This window comes from Kryptolebias marmoratus, linkage group LG16 (assembly GCF_001649575.2).
Source record: "Kryptolebias marmoratus isolate JLee-2015 linkage group LG16, ASM164957v2, whole genome shotgun sequence".
Lineage (NCBI taxonomy): Eukaryota > Metazoa > Chordata > Actinopteri > Cyprinodontiformes > Rivulidae > Kryptolebias > Kryptolebias marmoratus.
Window position 1 is genome coordinate 8,949,869 of NC_051445.1, and position 6,000 is coordinate 8,955,868.

The 6,000-nt window shown below is 45.0% G+C and overlaps 1 protein-coding gene across 2 annotated transcripts in view; it reads right to left on the reverse strand.

Moving 5' to 3' along the window:
• Positions 1-1,060, reverse strand: part of cicb (capicua transcriptional repressor b) — a 33,573-nt gene extending 32,513 nt beyond the window's left edge. For both annotated transcript variants that reach the window (XM_025005755.2, XM_025005754.2), the window contains exon 1: positions 833-1,060. The gene's annotated coding sequence lies outside the window, so the exon portion shown is untranslated. The remainder of the gene's footprint in view (positions 1-832) is intronic.
• Between the last annotated feature and the right edge of the window lie 4,940 nt (positions 1,061-6,000).

Genomic DNA, 6,000 nt, shown 5'->3' on the forward strand with positions numbered 1-6,000 from the left:
TCAGCTGAGCACAAGCCGCGATTCTTCCCTATTCAATCATGTTTGGCATGCAAATACTCCTTCACAGCGCCCGAAGTAACACACGGAAGCACACGGGCGAAGCCCAATGCTGCCAGGAAGGACATCAAGCAGCAATAATATTAGTAATAATAATAATAATAATATAAAACTTGGACAAAAGCAGGAATCCGTCCGTGTTTTCGCTCTAGTAAGCAGCCCAGCATTAGTAGTAGTGGTGGTTGTAGTAGACGTAGTACGAGACCAGAGGAAGAAAATGCCCACATTTAGACCACAAGGAAATTTAATTTAATGCTTTTTTTACGCTCTGTTTTTCTCCCCATATTATTTCATGTCAGCTGCAAATTAATATAACATCACCTCCAGGTGGGTGTTAGTAAACACACGGACTGCAGTGCTGCAAATAGGTCGGTTGTTTGTGTTTTTGTTTTTTGTGTTGTTGTTTTTTACTACGCCGTAGCGCTGCTCGGCGCAAAAACTCGCGAACTAAGGTCGGGTAAAAAGTGGTTTCCAGCGACGGCACGGCCGTAATGCGAACCGTGGGGGGCTTCGGTGCTTCCGCGAGACTGCGGCGAAACATTTCAGAAAGTTTTTTTTATTTATTTTTTTGTCAGGCTGTTCACGCTCACACCCCTTCTCGCTGGTTCTCCTCGGCTCGGAAGCCTCGTCTCCCCGCTCCTCGACGACCGTTGGTTCAAGTTTCCATTTTTTTGTTTTGTTTTGTTTTTGCTAACTAACTCGATGCTCCCGAACATGGAAAATTCGTGTCAAGTTGAGCGTCGCTACCCTCCTACTAACTTAGTTTTCAACTCACCCAAAACAGAGCTTTTCCCCCCCTCTCTCGTCAGAAAGATTTATGGTCTTATTTTGTCGACGAGGAGGCTCGAACAACTCTCGGTAGCGTCCCTCTTCGCTGTCGGCTTCGAGGACTTCGCGGAGCGGGTTCGCACTTTACTTTTCCTCCGCCAAAACATGTCTTTCCCCCGCAGAAACTCAAACGAGGATGTGAAAAAACTATCGGTCTCCTTTTCCACTACAGTCACAAAATGGTGAATGAACCACTAACAGCTGGGCGAACCGACCAATGAGATGTCGCTGACAGGTACAGTAGCCAATCAGCGTCGCCGCCAAGGAGAAGTAGGCGGGGCCGGCTGTCACAGTCCGGTTGACAGACAGGTGGATCCAGCCAATAGCGACAGGGATGCTGAGCCAGACCGGTGTCCTGTCCCAAACTTTACAGTACCCAATAAGAGCTTTGGGAACCATAGGAACAGCATGAGGGAGGGCCGAGGGGCGGGACCAAATAACTGGGAGCCAATAGAAATGCACAAATGCCCCCTCCCCTTTTAATACGGAGTATGTTTACCATAATTGACAGCACAAATACCATCCCCGAGCAGGCTGCGATAATGCATCAAACGCTCTGCTTCTTCAAATTTAAGATTAAAGCACCACACTGCGGTTATCTCAACAACGCACTGTTCAGCGTTCAATCGCTGCCAAGTGCGTTTCCAAAAATATATCCTACTGCTTGAATAAAGGCAAAGTGAAAGCCGTGGCGAAGAGGGGGAAACAAGGGGGAGTTGAAAAGTTAGTTTCGGAGATGATCTACGCTCGTATGGCGCAGCCGACCCGCCGTTCTCCCTCTCTCGCTTTTCTCTCAGCAACAGACGCTCGCCTTCGCCCGCTCCAGGCCAATCGCGGCGCAGGAAACGGCTCGCGTTGACGTAGGCGACCCCCTCCGCCCCGCCCACCGCATTGAAAGTGAACGGGAGCCGTCTCGGCTGACGTCACTTCCCCGGCAGGCGATTGGGCAGGCGTGCGGCGTCTCGGGGCCAATGGGCGCGCGCTGCGATGATGTCACCACGAGTGTTGCCACCAGCTGGCCTGAGGGGGCGTGGCTTATCATAAACTCCTCTCTAAACCCCGTGTTTGTAACTTTGCAAGGCAGTGGTGGAGATGAAACTAAAAAAAATAAAAAATAAAAAAAAAATATGTGCATGTATGAGATGATGGGCACGTGTGAGGCAGGTCTCATCGCACGTGCGATCACTATATGTGACATTACCATGGGGACCTTCAGGCTCTGCAACAACGAAAGGAAATGAGGCTGCCAATCCAAAGAAAAAGGCCGTAATAGTAAACATTACATAATCGTTTGGTCTGTAGTAGAATTCCAGACTCATGCTGAGGAAGACAGCAGTGTGGCATCGAGGAGAGGAAGCGCCCCCTAATGGTGTCACCTGGTGAATACATGAATACGCCTCGACCTCAGTGAGCGGACAAATGGGATGCGTAGACCTGAAAGGAGAGAAAAGTTCTGTTTGGCTGCAGGTACATGTTTTATAAGAGCATAACAGCCTCTCTTCACTGTGTTTCTAATATCTGTGATCAGTGTGTGTGTGATCAGTGTGTGTATACTGAGAGAGCAAAAACCAGAGAGGAGGCTGGAAATAAATCAAAAGTGGATGCAGAGTGACATCTAGTGGAGTTGTGCGGTACTGCACGTGATGATCAAATCCAGGACTTTGATTCTGTCTTTTAAAGTGGTCTTGATCAGTCGTTTCCTGAGATTTTTTGAAGATCTTTCACGGTTTTCTTTTGGACTTTTACTGCTTTTGGCAGCAAATTTTAGCATCTGAAAAATGACATTTTAATATATACCCCAGGAACTAACTAACTACATGTACCAAACTCTGGCAACAGATCACTCTCATTCAACTCCTCTGGATTCCTGTTAGGTTTTGGATTCTTTACAATATTTTTCTTCTTATCAACAAAGTCACTGCATGACTATGCTGCTCTGTACCCATCTGACCTCCTCCCTACACGTCGTCCTGGAACCTCAGGTCTTCTGACGTCGGACACCAGGATGCTGACTTTTAGTAACAGAGCTTCAGTTGTGTGTGTAAATATTTCAGGAACCAAATGTATACCAGATCCCGTCTTTCTGAATCAGACAGTCTGAAAACATCTGGACTTTTAAACCTGCTGAACTCAGAGGTTTCTGCAGCCAGATGTGTTGCACATGTGAGCACAGAGGGATCTGAGCTGCAGATGCAGCTCAAGGTTCTGCTGATGACAAAACTCGACTCGAAACTCAAGATTTGAATGGTTGAAAAAAACTGTTTTATTAACCAGAACCAGGCTGGGAAGAAAAACAAAGAAAAAAACGTGTTAATGACAGAAATAAATACAAACACAAACATGGAGAGCAGAGAGAGTAAAGACAGCAGCAGACAGAGGAAATGTGGTCAGTTTGTCCTCCAGCAGTCTCAGCCTGTAGCAGCAAAACTAAAGGATAGATCAGGAAACCCAATCCAGCCCTAACTATAGGATTTATTAAAAAGGAAAGTCTTAAGCCGAGTCTTAAAAATAAACGGAGCCTCACGGACAGAAGCTGGAAGTTGAAGCCTGATAACTGAAAGCTCTGCCTCCTGTTCTACTTTTAGAAACTTTAAGAACCACAGGTAAACCTGCAGTCTGAGAGCAAAGTGCTCTGTTAGGAAAATATGGAACAATAAAATCTTTAATATAAGCTGGAGCCTGGTTGTTGAGAGCTTTGGATGTTAGGAGTATGATTTTAAATTCTGTTCTGAATGGAGAGAAGCTAAAAGTGGAGAAAAAGGTTCCGTTTGAAGATAAAAAAGAGGCACGGTAAAAAAAAACAAAAAAACACCAGCAGCAGAGAAGATGAAACATGTTTTAGGTACTTTATGCATCCCTGCCGCCAGAGGGAAAAGGTGTTTTAGTTTGTGTCTGTGTGTGTGTGTGTTTGTTTGAATGGAATCATTAAGGCTGCCATCTATAACTGATTAACCTTTGGAGTCAACTCATTTCAAGATGGCTGCCACAGCCAACTGAACCTTAGTAAACACAAAACAATGGCTGCAACTTGGTCAATTTTTCAGATTTTAAGCTAAAATTTGGTGTGGTAGTAGCTGAGAGTCATGTCAGATCACAGGAGATCCTGTAATATTTCATGAGGTCACACTTTATTTTACAAGGTTTGACCAAAACAGCTACAAATCTGTCATTTCTTAACACCAGAGGATTTTAGTTTGGACTTCTGGCACAGAAGGCGGCGGGTGATATGCGTCCCACAGCTTGGAAACGAAGGAGTCCAGAGTTTTCAATCAGTCAGTCCACATCTAGAGTTAAACTGAATATGTTGTGATGACCCCTGAGCTGAAACCTGCAGTTTGAGCCTCTTCAGAAACGAATTCTGAGCTCTTGTGAATCTTTAATGATTCGCAGAGGTAGAGGCCATCCTCTCTGTATTTCCAGCTTCTGACGCAATGTTTGCTTCAAGAAACTGTTGATTTTTAACATCATCCAACAGATGAAAGAAAAATGTTCCTCGAGCCCAAAGCACAGTGGATCCTCGGAGTTATCAGCTCAGAAAGGTGTTTTTTTTTTCATGGAATACGGTGTCTCTTTTTATCTTCAAACATACCTTTTTGCTCATTGCAGCGAAAAGTTAGATTTTATCACGTTTAACTCACAGAACGTGGATCTTAAAAACATCATTTTCACCTGTGCAAACACGCAGAACACCACACTAATGAATCCATCTGAAATATACTCCTTTTCAATCACTCATCTCTGAAGGTGAAACAATAATAATAATGTCTTTTAGTAAAATATCTCATGAACCACTGGATGAATTTTATTGAAACTCTCAGAATCTACAGCTGATTAACTTTTGGAGTCAAATCTATTCAAGAAAGCTCCCACAGCAAATCAGTACTAACCAACACAAAAAATGGCTCTAATTTATTTAAAATAACAGACAGGGAGGTAAAGTTTATGTGGTAGTAGCTGAGAGTTATCTTAACGCATATTTCAAGCACCAATAAACTTGTGAGATGTGGTGTTGGCGGCCATTTTAAATTAAAAGTTTAAGTTTTGTCTAATTCAGGTGCAGAACTCAGAGTGTATCAGTGCCTCTGAGCTGAAAGGACAGAGCTGCTGTTGTTCCTGTCGCTACAGTGTGTGTGTGTGCGTGTGTGTGTGGGTGTGTCCAAAGACCCCGCTGATCAAAACCCCGTCTCCAGCTGTGGCGCCTGACGTGGACCCTGAGGGACAGCTGAGTGGTGTAAAGTTTCCGTGAACAAGAAAGCGAACACAAGAACCTCCTGTTCTGCTCTCCACCCTGCAGCTCCAGCCGGGTCGCAGCAGAACCATGATGGGCTCTCTGCGTTTGTCATGGTCGCCGAGGAGGATCCCTCGGTTTACAGGCTGGGCTCAAACAGCTGAACGGATCCACTCACTTTTAAACATTTCCTTTGTGATAAGATCCTCGTTGATCCCACTGGGAATCTTTTGCCTGCAGCTTCTGGCTTCTGGCAGACTTGTAGCTTGCAGCTACTACAGCTACTGCAGCTTTGATCAGATACTCGGGGTTTTTATCCCGTCCTCTGCCGACACTCTGGGCACAGAGAGCCCCTCCATCCTTCCAATAACACAATACTAAGAAAACGCATGTTTGCTGCACAAAAACTCATGGCCTCTTATGTAAGAAAGCTTACATAAACCATAAACCAGGCCTGTAAAAGCTTAAATATGTCCAATAAATTACCGATAGTCTTTAAAGAGATTAAAGGCCCGGCATTCCTTGAAGGAATGCATATCGCCTGCTGCCTTCCATGCCAGAGTTTCAGATGATGAGAAACGACAGAGCTGCAGCCGTTTTGATCAAACCTTGGAAATGATGTTTAGCTTGATCTCATGTGATACAGCGTTAGCACTCAGAGTATGTGTTGGGAAGGACTCTCAGCTACTACCACAGCAAATGTTAGCTCACTAGCTGTAAAACTGCCTGAGTTAGATTTGTTTTGTGTTGGTTACGGTGGAGTCGGGCTGCTGCTTTTTATCTCATCCTGACTGAAAAGCTCGGAGCCTCTCAGTTCAGGGGTTTTATTCTGGAGGGGGCGAGAGGGTCAAAGGTCGTGCTACTCTGAGCATCTGCTTTAAAGCACA